Genomic DNA, 19,776 nt, shown 5'->3' with positions numbered 1-19,776 from the left:
ATATTTATTGTCATTTGGAAGTTAAGGATATAAAACAAAGAGTTTTCCCACAAACATTCAGCAGGATTCATGCTTAAATGAAAACCAATTATGGCAGTTTTTACAGCAAGCATCGATTCAGTGAGTGCCATAAAACACATTATGTCTAACCCATTTTCCCTCCAATCTTGTAAGTAACTTCACACTCCAATGTCTCTGGATTCCAGCGTTGTTCTGACTGTGCCGAAAGACGACTTGTTCGAAAATTTTAAAGGAGAATATTTAAAGCAGATTACATACAGTATTTCGGATAGTTATAAGAAAGAAACGGAGAGTGACTTCGAAATAGAAATGATGAAAAACAAACGCTCTCCTCTTCTTTCACCATTTCTGTTTTCTCACCAGATGAGAGCAGCAAACAGATCATAAGATCTGGTCTCCCCACATCTGAGTAAATTGTAGAAGTATTGTGAAAGGCAACACGTCACCAGATCAAGTGACCACTCGTTCTCTAGTGTTTGACATACATAAACAAACCAGACAGAGGTTGAAAATGGAGTTAGTAAACTGAGTCGATTGTAGTAAGGACGCAAGAGAGCCGAATGTTTAAAAAGCTTGTTTCGCAATAAAAAGCTACCAGTTCGATCCTGCTACAATGCAACTTGGGAAATCATCATCTAGAACTGCTTCAGGTTCACCCAACCCTTGGAAGCGAAACTGGATACATTGAAACTTTGCAGAAACCTGTCGGAATTATTGTACCCCTAATCTAAAGATGCAGCTTTTGTTTGGTTACTACCCACAAGGGGCTAAACATAGAGGGGACAAACAAGGACAGACAAACGGATTAAGTCGATTACATCGACCCCAGTGCGTAACTGGTACTTATTTAATCGACCCCGAAAGGATAAAGGGCAAAGTCGACCTTGGCGGAATTTGAACTCAGAACGTAACGAGAGACGAAATACGGCTACGCATTTGGCCCGGCGTGCTAACGGTTCTGCCAGCTCACCGCCTTCTAAAGATGCAACTTTGTCACACACGTTATCAGTCAGATTAAATTAATTATACACGTGTTTGTGGAATTCTTTGTCATTTACTCGCTATTTCATTAAGCAGGTAATTCAGCGGATGGAACAGCTGAATATTCATGGTCGAAACCAATGAAAAAAAATCCATTTCGTTTACTTTTACTTCATTTACAGAACTAGGGCAGTATAGCATTGTGTTTAAATAATTGTATAACGAAACAAGCCAATTGGCTCACCATGCTCCGCTGGGGAAAAATTTACACAATTGATTTGCTTATGCAATACGTTGCATGAACACTACTAATGAAAACTAATGAGTGAAATTTATTAATCCTCTTAAGTATAAATTATGAAATTTTAAATTCTGTCTTTAATTATTTCGCAAACATGCCATTTTAATCATAAAATGTGTAACCATGAAACTAACCCTAACTCCCTAAAATTTCTAATCTTGTGCCAAACATTATAGCGGTTATTATTACTATAAATTTCAAAGCGGCGAACTGGCAGAGTCGTTAGCAGTATTTCGCCCGACGCTACGTCCTGAGTTCAAATTCCGCCTGGGTTCGACGTTGTCTTCCATCTTTCGGGGTTGAGAAATTAAGTACCAGTTGAGTACTAGGGGTCGATATAATCGACTTAACCCCCACTCCCACTAGATTTCAGGCCTTGTGCCTATAGTATAAAGGATTATTACTATTATCTTAGTACAATTTATTGTGAGATTATTATCAGGTCTGTAAGGGTGGCACAAATGGTAACGCGCCGAGTAGTAATTAGCTTCATTGATTAATAACCGAGTTCAAATCTCTCCAGTCAGTTTCGCAATTGGACCTTCGCTTTGCTGGAAATATTTACTATATTCAGATCAACAGACAACGGCTGGTACAGCACATAATGTCTGTCTGTGTGTGTATGTGTGTAGTTGCAAATTAGATTATGCAATAGAAATTCGTATAGTCTCACGGGGTCATCAGCTGACAGGAGCCCGCCAAAACCTAAGTGAAAGAGAAGCCAAGACAGCAAAAACAGAAATGTTCGTATAGGATGTAAAATGGAGAGAGGGGGAGGTAGAGAGAGTGACATACTACGAATGTGTGCGCGCGCGTACGTATGCACCTGCATCTCGACCAGCGCCAGACGGCAATTTTCGCCTAAACAACAGCTTACAGTTTCTTTTTTGTTTGTTTTTTTTTTGCTTTATTTCTTCGTGTTTCCCATTTTTTTCTTTCCAGTTCGGCACAAAATTAATAATTTTGATCGTGAACTTACCCCGTCTTGTATCATCTTTTACATAATATTTAGGTCTCTTTCTTTTTTTTGTTAACTTACCGTTTTTACCAATATATATATATATATATATATATATATATTATATATATATATATGTTTGTTTAATTCAATAGAGTGATGGAGTGCGTGTATATGAATGTATGTATGTTTATATGCGCGTTTATATGTATGAATGTATGTATTTACAGTCTGACGCAGTTTCTCTTTTTCGTAATTCTCATTCACAAAGGTAAAAATAACCCTGCATACTTGCCTTGCGTACACGAACACGTGATGTTGGTTTCATTTTGTGGGTCTGGAATACAAGTTCCGTCATTTTGACAGAGATTATTGTAGCATGGGTTGTATGTCTCGCAGTATTTCCCTTCAAAACCAGGACAGCACTGGCAGATGTAGGTTAACTGAAAATGAAGTAGATAAGTAGATATAAATATCCGAATGTGTGAATGTATGTGCGTATATTTGAAGCACTTGTGTGATTATAACGACAAACTTACTATCAAAGAATTGCACTGACGTTAAAACACCGACATTTTATATTTATTTGCTGCGTAGATAGGTTACGAACACTAATGCGTTTCCATCGATTTTACGATCATGTCAAACGAATTGTTTGAAAATATCATAAGACTGAAAGGCATTGTAGTTTATAAAGTGTACTTGAGTGTTACCCTACATACGGCAAACAACTTTGGAGCTATACTTTTGACACTATAGGTAATAGCATGAAAAGTGCAATACATACAATAATTATCAAATTATCAAATGCTATCAAATGTCATGGTGCTTATACAAAATGATGAAACAGCATAATAATTCTCAGAAGGAAAAAATTTATTGCCATAGCATGTAATTTAACAAATTTCTCGTTTATATATCACCTCACGTAACTACTCCATCATTTACAGCCTTTACTCGTATCATCTATTATTCTTTCTCACTCTCTCCGACTGTACGTAACATTCTTTTACGCATTGGCTTCTACCAAATCTGGTTTGTGCAGACATCCATTATCTCTTCTTCTAGCGCTCTTAATATCCCGGTTTTATAATCCTCCCTTTCTTTATATGATGTAAAGAATTACAGAAGAATTAACCAATAGTTAATTAACCAATCATAAAATACATATATATATGTGTGTGTGTGTGTGTGTGTGTGTATGTGTGTGTGTGTATGTATGTATGTATGTATGTATTATTTTTACTTCATATATATATATATATATATATATATACTTCATATATATATGTGTGTGTGTGTGTGTGGTGTGTGTGTGTGTATGTGTGTGTGTGGTATGTATGTATGTATGTATTATTTTTACTTCATATATATATATATATATATATATATATATATATACTTCATATATATATGTGTGTGTGTGTGTGTGTGTGTGTGTATGTGTATGTATGTATGTATGTATGTATGTATGTATTATTTTTACTTCAAGGACATAACATACGTCTTTAGGTGCTATTAGTAGTTTCATATGCTGAGAAATTTCTCAGATATCATCATCAGACACGAACCACACATCATAACTAAATTTTAAAAACTGAATAAGAGAATAAACGCGAAAGAATTGAGAAGGCAGCATATACATGGAATACTTTTTGTTGAACGTAACAGTACATTATATATATATACATACACACAACACACACCCTTATACACACATACACACATGCACACGCACACACACACACACACACACACACATATATATATATATATATATATATATATATATATATATATATATATATATATATATATGCTAATAAGCGAATGAGTGCTTAACAGTGAGTTTGTGAATTCTGTATTTCTGATGTAAGAAGGCTACCAATGATTTCATGTCCAGAGATCTTCACAATTCTTCAATCGTGCCATATGGATGGGATTACACGATGTCGCATGAAGTTACACAATTCGTAAGCGGTAACCTTTAAGAATATCCCTTAATGGTAACCTATAAGAATATATCTCACTTGCATTAGCTCGGTGTTATTCCAAGTAATTCCGCTCACCATATATGAGTTAATTCCTTATTCATGTACGGTCGCACACGCCCATATTTATCAGTAGATACATGTATACACACACACACACTGATATATACATATACATATACATATATATATATAATATATATATATATATATATATATATATATATATATATATATATATATATATAATATATATATATATACACTGATATATACATATACATATATACATATACATATATATATACATACATACATACATACATACATACATACATACATATACGAGGACGTAAACACACCAACAATGGTCATCAACTGGTGAAGGGAGACAAACACAGACAGAAACACAAATACATACACACGACGGACTTGTTTTCGTGTACCAAATCAACTCACAAGGAATTGGTTGGCCCGAGGGTATGGTAGAAGGCTCTTGCTCAAGGTGCCAACGGTCTGATTGAACCCGGAAACATGTAGTTGAACAGCAAACCTCTTACCACACAGCCAAGCCTGCACCTATGTGTGTGTATATATATATATATATATATATCATCATCATCATCAACTTCATTACTATTGTTGTTGTTGGGGGTGGTGTTCCTCTTGTTTCTGCCATTGTTGTTTTTGCTGTTGATGATGATGATGATGATGATGATGATGATGGTAAACTAATTATCAAGGTGTGTATCATCCAATCGTTGTTTCCCAAATAATTGAAAACACCTGAATAATTGAAATGTAGAGTACAAATACCTTTTCTTATTTATTATAACGATATTTGCTGCTCAAATGCAATTTATCGGGAAATGTTTGGAGCGGAGTTGCAGGTTTAAAAAAGCAAGTTATTATTTCAAATTATATATACAGAGATAAACATATATATGCACGGACACAGATAAACACATTATTATATATTCACCCCCCCCCAACACACACACACTCACAAACACATATATACATATATTTCCGTGTATATATATATATATAATATATATATATATATATATATATATATATATATATATATATATATATATCTGTGTGTGTATGTGTGTGCGTGTGCGTGTATTTATATATATATATAACGTTTTGTGTATGACTCTAAGCTACATCCGGGGCACTGTTTCGGTTGTTCCAGAGTTATGTGGAATATGGATACACTTATTGGTCCCTATTGTTATCAGATTTATTCTGATGCAGAGAAATAGCATCTGTAAGAGTCCAGAGCTATGGGATAACTAGCATATGTGATGACAATTCATCTGAGCACGGTTATCCAGAAATACCCGTGGCTGGTGTCAGGGTGGGCCGTAAAACCTCATGGAGCTTAGGTGCTTCGGTCATAAGCGCACACATCGCTCGGTCTGAGATTCGAATCCGCGATCCCCGGACCGCGAGCGAGTCCACTGCTCTAACCACTAGGCCATGTGCCTCCACGTAGTCTATTATACTTAATCATTAATTAGTACATATTTTATCGAATACCTTCCACATAATCAGAAGAGTATATTTTTAAGCAACACACTGTTTAAGACTCTTATTTTACCACTCTTAACCTGTGTCCATTATTCCGCCCCCTAATACATTCAGACTATTCAGCCGAGATTTCCTCCACACCACATAACTAAAATTACAAATATTACAGAGAATTCACCTAGCCTAAGGAAGGAAAGTAAAGATAAACCCAGGATCAGCCAAGCTGGGTTTCACCTTTAACAATCACTTTAATATACAGCAAATTACCGTACATGCACGCTTCGCTACTATCATTGGTCCTCTGCACCCCACTGGAACTTTATCAGCGCCTCCTCCGGTTAATAACATTTTTGTCTTTAATTGTAGGATGTCTTGAGTCTACTCTTTTGATAGGAATTGTGTGATCAAAAACAAAATTGCTTATACAAACACCGAAGATACTAATAATACTTCGAAACATTATATAGATTCTACAACCAGCATTGTTAAAAACCGGATCCATATGCGTCATCACGTGTTTAGTAATGTGAAAATCCGACTTTCTACTTCGTTAGCTGAATATATCTTTAATTTAAAATCGAGACGTGTGAAATTTGAAATCTAGTGGTCTCTTAACGATTCCGCATCTCTTTATCATGTGGCTGGTCGCGGCAGCAGATTATGTTTACGAGACGCTCTGGCCATTAACATGACTGATAGCCGACATTTACGTAATAAGCATAATGAATTGATTGTCAATTGCAGACATCGATTAAAATACTTACAAAAAAATTGTCTCCCCAACGTGATATTCATCTCTTGCATTATATTTTCATGAGTGGGTGGAATTTTGGTATCATTGCTATTGTGAACATACCACTTGTGTTTGAGTGTCCATATACACGTGCCCGATGGTAATGAATAAGTGATCCTTATGTATTGGCCCTGGTCTCTAATACGCCAAACATTTTACATTTACTTTATAAAAGTCCTCATACTTCTTTCCTTAGATATTTTTTCAGTAAAACCTGAAATTTAGTATTCGTCTGCCCGTTATGTGTGTGTATAAATTTGTATATAATAGTTTATATGTATTTATGCATTTTTGTAAATATGAATGTTTTTATAGATATAACCATGCCTATATATATATATAAGAATATTCACCAAAAAAAGGCTAATGGTGTCTGGTGGTCCAGCATTGGTGCCATCCACTACAGCTTCCTGAGACCTGGTAAGTCAACTACAGCGGATGTATACATCAAACAATTGGATGAAATGGTAAGTGAACTTCAATAAACTGACCTTGCAAGAGAACTGACCTGTCAATAAAGACAGGTCAGTTCTCTTGCAAGACAATTCTTGACCACATGTTGCACAAAGAACTCTACTCATGTTACAAGAACTGAACTTGGAAGTACTCTGTCATCCACCATATTCGCCAGACTTTGCACCAACTGACTATCATCACTTTCTCCAGGCATTAAACAACTTTTTCAAGGAAGCAAATTTAAATCTGAAGAAAATGCAAAAACAGCCTTTCATGATTTCATCACTTCTTACTCTCCAGAATTCTTCGCTGCCGGCATAAATAAGCTACCGATGAAATGGCAAACTTGTGTTCATAATTTAGGTGCAAAGTCCTTGATTAACTGCTTTGCTTTTTGTTGAGACCAAGAAAAATAGACTTTCAGTTCAAAATCGCCCATTTCATTCTTAATGATCTGACAAATCTGTTGTTTTCATTTATGCGTAATTTGGACGACAATTTATTCACTGCACTGTGTGTGTGTGTGTGTGTGTGTGTATGTGCCACTATTTCTGTTTTTAATTCTACTTTTACTGTGCTTTATTTCGCTGGAAAATAATACTATTGTATTGTAATAGTTATAATTTTTATATATGCATATATATACGTGTGTGTGTGTGAGTGTGTGAGTGTGTGTGTGCATGAACGTATGCATGCATGTATGTATATATATATTTATGTATGTTTGTGTATATATCTGTGTGTGCGTGTGTGGGTGAATGTACGTATGCATGCATGCATATATATATATATATATATTCATGTATGTTTGTGTATGTATGTGTGTGTATTATATTATATTGTGTGTATATAGATAGATAGGTACATACATACATACATACATACATACATACTCACATACATACATACATACATACATACATACATACATACATACATACATACATACATACGTACATACATACATACATACATACATACATACATACATACATACATACATACATACATGCATACATGCATACATACATACATACATACATACATACATGTAGATGTTTATATTTACATACAATTCGATCTGTGAACATACATGTTATGTATTCTTGTGCATTCATTTATTTGTTTTTATTCATCAACTTCTTCTTAGAAGAAGGGTACCGATTTCTAACAAAGAAGCAGCACCGCCATTACTGGAACTTGGAAAACAACAGCGACTATTCTTTGAATATTGATCTCCGGGAAAGTGTTGTTAATTTTACTGTTGCACTTAGAGAATTTATCTGCAAAGTGCGTGTTAGTTCATTTCATTCTTTGATTGAAAATCCTAGGTTTTAACCTTGTCGTTTAGAAATTTACTGACATATCTCAGTGCATGAACGACTATCGGTGTAAATGGGAAGTTATAATCAGAGTAGACGCGTAGCAGGTTTCAAAGCAATTATTCATAAATATTTTCTTTCTCGCCGATTTCGTAACATATCTTTACATCTGCAGTACAGCTAACCTCTGCAAGTGTACATCACTTTCCTTTCCTATTCGAAATGATTATATCAAGTTTTGTTATGTTTGCTTTTGGCAGAGGATCTAATGGGAATACTTCACCAATATTCCTTAAGCTGATATGTATGTATTGAGAAGAGGTGTTGTATATATTTATCCCAAGGTGGCCTTGCCTGCCGTTGGCATTTAGCAGTATAGAACAGTGAAACGTAGTGTTCTATGACATCTTGTAGCAGCTACTGATTACACGTGTCATGTCAACCATAGATAAGTAGCATAATCTACACTATTTCATCTTTGGTTCATCTGTTCATTAGGTAATTCGTAGCTATCTCCTGCTCTTAGATTGTAAAACCACAGCCTTCCAGATGTGACGTGGTGTAACGGCCACAAATTCCAAAACAGTGGAGAAGGCTAGCCACTGGATTTGGTTAAAAAGAGACGATGAGCGATGGCTAGAAGTATATTGAGTTCTTCATAACCAGCTGATCTAGCAAGCGGGGCCTCATATCAGTGAGGGGGGCCGGTGCGCATTGATGCCACCGAGAGGTAGGCCCCGAAACGGCGCGCATTCTCTCCTGATGACCCCATACACTTGTTAGCTTCCGGTATACGGAGCTTTTAACTGGTAGCACTTGCATGTGCAAGTTGTTTGCAAGACATCATTTCATGTAAATAATATCCTTTTTAAGGTGGTGAGCTGAGAGAATCGTTAGCTTGCTGGACGAAATGCTTAGCGGCATTTTGTCCGTCTTCACATTCTAAGATCAAATTACACCGAGGTCGCCTTTGACATTCCTCCTTTCGTGGTTGATAAAATAAATACCAGTTGAGTACTGGGGTCAACGCAATTAACTTGCCCCCTCCCCGAAATTGCTGGCATTGTGCCAAAATTTGATATCAATGTTATCATCCTCCTTAAGGGGGCGAGCTGGTAGCATCGTTAGCTCGCTGGGAACAATACCTAGCGGAACCTTGTCCGTCTTTATATGCTGGGCTTAAAGTCCGTCGTGGTCGACTTTGACTTTCGATATTAATAAGTACCAATTGAACACTGGGATCGATGTATCGACTTACCCATGACTTGATGGTCGTGTGCCAAAATTCGGAACCAATATTATCATCCTCATTAAGTTTACGGGAAATATCCCCATGAATGATCTTTTTCGTAATTTGTAGAGCTTATCTTCTCGCTCCTTGCTCAGATATGATAATCCTGCGCCTCTGGAGTCCTATGGGAGTTCATCAAGCAATAAATGTTATTCACTTCATTTTTGAGCACTTGACTGATGTAATTATTTTTGTGCTACCCTTTACCAGATGCTGACTAATACCATACGACACCCGATAGTTGTCTTTATTAATCTTCAACCTCTTCCTCCCTATTTTTTTTTATATCTGTCAATATCACGTTGTGTGAAAATTTATAGGTAAAGTCAGTATTTTGCGCATTTTAATGTCGATGGAGTAGATTTCTTCTGAAGACCAGTTGAGTATCCCAAATGTCTGTAAGTCACGCGGGCTGGCTGGTTTTAAGTCACACATAACATAACATGATTACTCTACATTTTTTTATAATATGTATATATTTGTAGCACTCGTTTTGTAGAAAAGAATAGATCCAGAGAACCTTGATGCAGCTTCCACTTCCATGAAGGGTGGATAAAACGCTGATGGTAGTTAATACAAGAACCAAATCAAGATTTTCTCCATAATGAACATGCCATGAAGGGAAAGCACACAGATTATCTGGAGAATAGAGGGCGACTGTGGATACGTGGATCTGTATTAATAGACTTCATCAGTATTGAAATTGTCCGCTCTTATCTTTAGCAAGGTAGGCCTTTAGACACACACAGAGTAAAACACATTTATGACAAAGGAAAAGTTCATTACTAGTTTCAAAACGCGAACCCTCTGCTTTATCTGTTTTTATATAATGCCCTCCATTGACTGAGAACGTAAAAACCTTGTATTGTTAGTGTTTTATTTTTTAATCCGAGGAGAAGGCGCATAATTCAAAATATTTTCAGATCTTCATGTTTGCCTAGAAAAAGAGGGAGAAAGAATTTAAACCACAAGGTTTGGCTCGATCCATGACTATGGAAGAAGACAATTGTCATACGTGGAATTCCGATTGGAAATCATGTGTATCTTGGAGTACGTTAACGAATGTGTGTTTATGCTTTGAATATAGTATGACGGTGTTTGGAGGCTATTTCGGTCAGCCGCGAACAGGTCGTCTTATTGTCTCGAGTCCTATACATTATTGATAAGGCCACCAGTACAATAACGGTTTCCTACACTGACACATGACTAAAACATTAGGAAGAGCAGATACAGTGGATCGAACCTGCCATTAGCACACCTCATAGCAGCTACAAAAACTCAAACGCGACATTGGTAAGATAAAAGTTAGCAGTCGCAGATTCGACCTCGGAACCTAGGACTAATAAAGCGAAGCAATTCAAAGCATAGACTACAGGGCTCTAACCTTTTCTATAATTGCACAACCCATTTAATTTAATAATAATTTTAAATTTTTCAAGTTCCCCAAATCCATTTTATAGTTATTAAAAATGAATTTTTTTTTTGTTGCTGATATAAGAATTTTATTAATCATAGCGCCATTTTCAGGATGTCAGCTGCTCTTAATCGTTTCCAACCTCAGAAGCAGTTCCATATGGAGGCCCCTCAAGATACATTACCAAATTTGCATTGCATTATAGCAGAGAGAAGAGTTACGTGTAATTTAATTATGTAATATATTTTCTAGTAATGCCCTGCAAAATTCAATTTAAATATTCAAAGCCACATTACTGATATCATTACATTTACATATTTCAAAATAGTAAAATAATTATTTAATTAATGAAACCACCTGTTGAAAAAAGAAATATATGTAAAAATTATGCAAATATATACAGTCATTCATATAAACACGATGGTTTATTCGCTGGCTGATTGGTCGGTTGGTTGTTATATTTGTTTAGCTTCAAATCTACTCCAATCGATCACACCTATGATCGAAGTCATTCTGACCGCTATCAGTCTGATAGACTGTGTTTCTAAGCCTACATTATCGCATGTTTTCTACCTGTTGTAAAATAATAGCGGTGTGATATGAGGCAGTTTTGTTTGACTGCTATTTCTAACAGGTCAGCTTATACCAAATAAACGTTGATTCCTTCAAAATATATTCTGTGTGACGTTTTTTGTCCAGACAAGAAACAACTGTTTGTTAATGTGAGTATTAGCAGAAATACGGTTACTGATCGGGTGTGTGGGATGGCCACTGATTTGAAAAGACAGTTGATTGAAACAGGGAAAGATTTTGTTGCTCACTCTCCTGCTGTGTATGAGACTAATGACACGACTGATACGACACAGCTTGCTATCTTTATCCGTGGAGTAGACTCCAATTTGTTCGTGAGGGAGAGAAATTTAGGACATTAAATGAATGCATGGGGCAACAACAGGAAAGGACTTTTTTGAAAAAAATATGTCAGAGTGTAACCGACATGAAACTGCCTCAGGACAAACTTGTTGGACTTACAACAGATAGATCACCGGGGATGTGCGGTGAAAAAAGTGGACTAGTGGATAGGATATGTTTAAAGATGCAAGAAGAGAACTGCGATGGTGAGATGACAACATATCGCTGCATCATACACCAGGAAATTCTGTGCGCTAAAGCCTTACAAATGGAACTTATAATGAGCACTGAAACTTTATCCGTGCCAAAGAGTTAAATCACCGCCAATTTCAGTCTTTCCTGCGAGAAATGCATTCGGAGTTCGGTGACGTGCTTTATCGTATGGAGGTGCGGCGGCTCAGTCGGAGAAAGGTCCTCAATATAGTTTTCGATCTGATTGAGGAGATATGTCAGTTCACGGACGGTAAAGGAAAAGAATCCAAAATTCTGTGGGATGAAACGTGGAAATGCGAGTTGGCGTTTCCGGTTGACATAACTGCGCATCACATTGTTTTAAACATCCAGCTCCAGGGATGGAATCGCATGATCTGTGATATGTATGACGCTGTGAATGCATTTCAAGTGAAACTGCGCTTACGGGAGACACAAATGCACCAATTGAACTTTTCTGACTTTCCCTTTTACCAAGTAATGTTAAGCTAAGTCAGTGCCACGGTGTTCTCAAAGTAACACTTTGCTGATCAATTGAGTGTGCTCCACACTGAATTTGCATGGCACTTTAGTGACATTTGAAGCACAGAAAAATAATTTCGAGCTGCTTCGCAACCCATTTTCCGTCCATGTGGAGACTGCGCCTGTACAGATTCAAATGGAGCTGACAGAACTGCAATGGGATGGAACTTTAAAAGCAGAGTATGACTGTGGGGCCTGCACAGTTCCCTCGCTTCATACCTGTAGCAATGCCCCAGGTCCGTTTACATGCAGCTCTAACGCTGTCTTCGTTTGGAAGCACAAATCTGTGCGAGCAGCTGTTCTCTGTGATGAAGATGAACGAAACGGCACAGAGGAGTCGCCTGAACCCCTGCAATCCATCCTGAGAGTCTCAACAACACAGAACTTAGCCCCAAACATCAATGGAGTCGTTGCCAAGAAAAGATGCCAAGTATATAGCTCGGACAAACTTGCAAAAGGAAAATTGAAAGTTTTGATTCCTTATTTTAATTTTCACTAAAAAGTAGCCTTTCTCACCAAAAGATTTGAAGTTTGTGTGCTATGTAACAAACCTCTTCGAGATTTTAATACAGCAACTGCTATTTGCATCGATCAGTGATTCCCACTTTGTAGTACCTATGTACAGCTAGTTATACTGAATCACTTTAATTTAAAGAGACTTGGCCAAAATTGCGATATAATAGCGGTGATGTAATATAAATCTAATTTCCTTCAGATGGGAGTCCATTATTGTATCTAGTTAGCCATCTGACCTATCTATGTGTACTGAACTTGTTTACAAATCCTGGGTCAATCCACCTTGCTGTAAGGAGTTACCACATCAATTAAAATGATGCTGGTTGATGTTATAGTCAAGAATATAAAATAATTAATCGAAGCTTTATTAAGCTGCCCAGTTCAACACCATTATGTACTCAGACGAACTGATCAAATTGTTCTCCCGTAAAACCATTTTAAAGCATTTATATCAACAGAGACTCTAAAGAAATTCAGAGACTCTAAAGAATCTCCAAACTGGCCTTATCTCTCCACAGAATTTCTTATTATTAGTAGCAAGAACGTATAAGCCAGACATGTCGATGATTTGCCTGGGAAGCAAAACTGAAGGCTTAATTTCAGTTCTTGTTATTGCTGTTATTGTTGTTGTTTAGACACAGGTAAACCCAGTCAATCGGATCCATGAACAAATATGCTCCAGTACTGGCCACATCGTCCTTGTTATGTCCAGGAGTGCATTATCCAATGCGTCCTTTCCCCGTTTTTGAGACATTAGACAGTTGTTTTCTAGCAAATCGAGCGAACGCATAAAAGTTTCACTCGCTGCCTCTTATCGCCAGCATTACAAAACTACGGCGATATATCTGATGTGCCGCCATTTGCAGCTATTTCGACAGTGAATAGGCAGGCAATATGAAACAGGAAGCCGGGTAATCAATAAGAGAGATTGGAAAATATTAGGAAATCGGTGAAGAACTAACGAAGCAAAATGGATGAAAAAGATTAATGGTCCAGCAAAGTTAAAAAGGAAAGCGAGTGTAGCAATGAAGCGATATAAGAAACCATAGTAAAAGTCTCTGTAGTTAAGTATTTAACAATCAATATCAGAAATATATCACTTGAAAGAACATGACGGCTTTATTTTCAGTAGGAATTCTCTGGAACAAATAAGAATATCGATATGCAAGGTAGATAATAGAGTGGGAGGTAAGAGGAGGAGATAAAGATATATGTTGAATAGAAATGATTTCGGAAACAGAGTAAAGTGAAATTATTCAACGAACTAAAGATATAACCAGCTTCGTTTTTCTGTCTCAATATAATCGCATTGTTCAAATATATAGTGAAGGAGATGATATAATAATCCATTAAATGTTTCAGTAGCTGCTATGGTAGACTGGAATAACAAGAAATAAAGCAAAGGAAATGGAATAAAACAATAGAGTAATCGACCAAAAGAACAGTATAGAAAATGGGGGAAAATTGCGGCCGTTAAGTAAAGATCAATGGTGGAATTTATTTAACAAACTGTAATAACTGAGTTAGAATTATTGGTAGCACGATAACACTGGATTGCAGGTAATTGTTGTCGTTGTTGGTTATTGCTGTTGTGTAGATTCAACTTAACCATGACCCAATAGGTTTATGATGAAAACTATTCAAGCAATCACTTCCCTTCAATTCGATGCTGAGTAGTTTTGGATTCATCGTGGTGCTACCCTTGGGTAAATGCCGTTTTCCACAGTTTTGGGTTAATCCAAGGCTGGTGAGTGAAATTTATTACATGCATGTATGATATTCTCAGTCAGAAATATTTTTGCAAAATTGTCGTATGTGGGGCTTACTACACTTTTGAAATATGCTAAACCGTTGTACTACACTTTGACAATTTTCTTCTGAAGCAGCTGGAGGTACGACAGTTTGAGCAAAAAACCGGCTATTGCAAACAAAATTAAATATTGCAAAAAAAAAAACAAAAACGCATTTGGCTAATTTTGGACATACGACAGTTTAACATAATAGCAAAGATATTTGTGTCTAACCGTTCCCAACGGTTCGGAAAATAAAATGTGATAGAATAAGTGATAGGCTTTAAAAGAATAAGTACTGAGAAGCATTCATTCGACTAAAATTCTTCAAGGCTGTGCCCCAGCATGGCCGCAGTCTAATGACTGCAAGAAGTAACAGATAATATACATATATATATATATATATATATATATATATATATATATATATATATATATATATATATATTTAAATGTCTATGTTTACATATATATGTATGTATGTGTATGTCGGTTTGTGTGTATGCATTCAGTTATTTATATAGGTACACATAGATACATACATAGATACATACACAAATATATTTGTGTTTGTGTGTGTGTGTATATATATATGTGTGTGCATACTCCTTGGCACAAATCCGAGCAAGGTTGTTTGTTGTATACCAGCCTCTCCTCTCCACGCCTACGATGCTATCCAAGGGAAAGGCAAAGGCCGGCACAACGTGGCACCAATGGCGCGCAACTCATTACTACAGCTGCATGAACTGGAGCAACGTAAAAATAAAATGTCATTCTCAAAAACATGACATACAACCCGGCCCGGGAATCGAACTCACAACCTCATGATTGCAAACCCAACACTCTAAGCACTGATGTATTTATGCATGTGTATGTGTGTGTGTGTGGTGTGTGTGTGTGTGTGTGTGTTGTACGTGCGTATGATTGACTCAGAAAGAAAAAGAGACGGAGAGAATTGAAGTTAACGGTTGAAACTTAAAATAAAAATATTGCTAAACAAATATACTTTATTTATTCTTCGTCTATTTGATTTTTATCAGCGAATCAGCCTCGGGGGACAAATAAATGTACTGAAGAGTCTTTAAACCGGAACTATTAATAATCAGAATAATAGATGATACCATTTGTGGATGAGTTTATGTAGCAATTTCGAGAGACGATGCGTCTGTGGCAGAATTGGTTAAAGTAATATCATATTCAGACTGTTGACAATACATATGCTTGGAGCGTTAAATCTTCTCTGTACTTGAAACACTCAAACAGAAATTCAAATATATGTATTGTAATTTGTAGACTCTTTAAGAAACTAAATAATTGTTGAAGAATTGATTTTTAAATTCCAGAACTGGCAAGCTATATATATTTTTTTTTTAATTTTGTGAATATCTATTTATTGCTTTTATCTTTTTATTGCTATGACAACAGAAATCTGTCACGTCTTTTCACAACTAGGTAGGGTAATATAATTTTGGTAGAAACGTAAATTGCTCGATATTAGTAATATCATCTCAGCTATCTTATTTCATATGCTTTCATACACTATATAAGCGATTATAGTCCTATGTGTTTTAGGTATACTGGTTTCATTTAACTTTCACAGCTAAGAAAACCGCTGGAACCTTAAGCCATATAAATGTGCGATATTTTGTTTCTCTTATTTTACTGTGAGTATTCTCATTCATTTATATTTCAGTGCCTAACAGTCACATATTTTTTATATGAGATGGAAGTTCTGGTGCTTTCGTAAAGTATTTGTTTACATTTCTCCTTTTATCATCTCAAAGGCACCTACTGTGATATACAGCTCTTACGTAAGGCCTGTGTTTGTAACTTCAAAACAGACAATATCAAAATGTTTTCAGTCAAAAATAATCGTCACATTCCGCATGTATTATTTCTAGATATCTATATATCAGTCTAGATTCTGAATATATTTTTTCTATATCCTTTTAGTCAAAAGGCCTTGATCCCTTACAAAGCCACCAAGATTGGTGAAAGCGACGGAGTAGGGTATCCTCGAGTTGCCAGGTGATAGCATTTTATTAAGAGACAAATTAACCCCATCAATCAAAGAAGCCACGGCGGGATTTGAACTAAGAATACAAAAGCTGAAACAAATACTGAAAGATATTCAGCCCGACGTCCTTACAGCTCCACCGTTCCACCTCTCAGAAATGATAAAAAGCAAACTTGATATCTGCGGGATTTGAACTGGGAGCAAGGAAACTCAAACAGATACCACAATGCTTTTCTGTCTGTCACTTTTACCACCTTGCCATTTCACTGCCTCATATCTCTATAACCCTACATTCAGCGTATCTTTATAACCCTACATTCAGCGTATCTTTATAACCCCACATTCTTGGTGCCACTATAACCCCAGTCAGCATATCTCTATATCAACACATTCTGAATATCTGTTTTTCTTGGTCTTTGGAGATCCTTTTTTATCGTCCGTTAGAATTGATTCATCGAGTAGATTTTATTTCTTCTGTTTTTTAGTATCCTGGTGGGGTTAGACTAATGTCTGGGTGATCGAGCTTTTCAGACGTATCTGTGTGAATCCGAATATCCTAATAGCAAGTCTCTTTGTCTCTCGAAATATATTTTCCTTCTGATGGTGATCGCTTTTATTTTTGTTATTCGGTTCTTTCGTTTTGTAATTATGTCTTTCATTTACTCAACGCCTGTTTGCTATAAATCTTTTCATTGGTGTTAATTTATTCATAGAATTTGTTTTCCGTGGGCGAACACTGTCAAAGGTCTTCTGGCAATCAATCTATGTCATACTCAGATCCATGTTTCTCCTCCTACAGTTTCCGGTTATGGTTTTGTTTTTCTGTTTAAGAACTTCGGATTCATATCAGTCTTTCCATTATGATTTGTATTCCTCTGGAATTTTGACATTTATTTCAGTTTATCATCTCTTTCATACTATAATATTACTGTTAAAACTTTATATGTTATAGGAAAGCAGGTTGTGGGCGGGTAGTTTTGGGAAAACTAAGATGAAATTTTCCTTCGATTTGTTCTTCGTGTGCAGTTTTCTGGTACTTCCCGGAAATTACTGTAGAATTTTGCCAGTATTTCTTTTTAATATATATTTTCTATGGTTTAGTGAAAGAAAGAATGAGAGCAGTCATAATCATTTCGATGACTCCAAGACTAGTGGGGGTGTGGGTGAGAAAGGATGTCCACCCCAGATCGGAGTCCTTCCTGAATAGTTACTACAGAGTGAATTTTGTATTCTCCTTTGTACTGATTTATTCGCTGCGCGTATCTCTTCGTCACAAATCTACTTGCTTTGCTATTAGAAGTGCATTCTTTCCCTTCTCTTTTACACTTCTTTTAACCATTAGATTGTGGCCATGATGGGGCACCACCCCTTTTTTGTCGAACTGATCGACTCCGTACTAATTTTCAGTCTCTAAGTTAAGTGGACGTAAACACACCAGCATCGGTTGGCAAGCAGTGGTGAGGCACAAGCATATATATATATATATATATATATATATATATATGTATGTATGTATATATATCAAATGAAATAAATGAAAAACAGGACACAAAGGATGTTGCGGTACATATGTTTCGAGCTTTATAGAACAACTTATTCTTACATCAATGCATAATCGACATAACAGATAGTTCAAAAGCCCTCTTCAGCCGCATGCAAAATCCACTCACACGGCTTCGATTGGCGCTTGGCTATAGTAAAAGACACATGCTCAAGGTGCGAAGTAGTGGGACTGAACCAGATACAATGTGATTGAGAAACAAACATCCTACCACACAGCCAAACCTACGCCTATATTTTTAGCAAGTTTAATTTTCTGTAAATTTCATTTTGGACAGGAAAACTCTTTGTTTTGCTCAGAGATGCTGTCTTGTTTCATAGGGACGGATTCTATACTATTTGGAGAAGATTTCGTGCTTCAGTTCTGTTTCTTTTGATGGCTTCCTTGCTCAAAATCTATCATGCATATTAACATTCTTAGGCAGATAACTTGCAGAACTGTTTGAATATCGGCCAGGGAAGCGTTGTGGGCTCTTCCTTCTCATTTATATAATAGCATTTGTGCCAAGACTTACCAGACTTCCAAATGTCTTTCCCTTGAGAAATACATCGGTCGCGTGAAAAAGAAAGGTTTTACATGCATTGGCAACTGCTAGACTTTCGTATAAAAAAATTCACGTGCACCACTTGCACATAAAGGAGGGTATACACGGCCAACCCAGCGGATGTATTGCATTAAATTCGTTGCGTGAATTATTTATTTTTTTGCTTGGATTTTATCATGCTTCTTTCTGTTAGGTTTAGGCTGACACTCACATATATATATGTATATATATACACATATATACGACGGGCTTCTTTCAGTTTCTGTCTACCAAATCCACTCACAAGGCTTTGGTCGGCCCATGGCTATAGAGGAAGACACTTGCCTAAGGTGCTACGCAGTGGGATTGAACCCGGAACCTTGTGGTTGGTAAACAAGCTACTTACCACACAGCCGCTCCTACGCCTATATATATATATATACACACACACACCATATATATAATATATATATATATATATATATATGTATGTATGTATATATATCAAATGAAATAAATGAAAAACAGGACACAAAGGATGTTGCGGTACATATGTTTCGAGCTTTATAGAACAACTTATTCTTACATCAATGCATAATCGACATAACAGATAGTTCAAAAGCCCTCTTCAGCCGCATGCAAAATCCACTCACACGGC

At 36.4% G+C, this 19,776-nt stretch overlaps 1 long non-coding RNA gene across 1 annotated transcript in view; it reads right to left on the bottom strand.

Annotated features, from left to right (window-relative positions):
* Window positions 1–2,548: 2,548 nt before the first annotated feature.
* The window catches only part of LOC115222039, a 70,631-nt gene continuing 53,403 nt past the window's right edge, over window positions 2,549–19,776 (bottom strand). Inside the window, exon 3 of the long non-coding RNA XR_005003012.1 lies at window positions 2,549–2,704. This is a non-coding gene — a long non-coding RNA (uncharacterized LOC115222039). The remainder of the gene's footprint in view (window positions 2,705–19,776) is intronic.

Source organism: Octopus sinensis, linkage group LG19 (genome assembly GCF_006345805.1).
Source record: "Octopus sinensis linkage group LG19, ASM634580v1, whole genome shotgun sequence".
In the NCBI taxonomy this organism is placed as follows: domain Eukaryota; kingdom Metazoa; phylum Mollusca; class Cephalopoda; order Octopoda; family Octopodidae; genus Octopus; species Octopus sinensis.
This window is presented reverse-complemented; position numbering and strand designations above follow the sequence as displayed.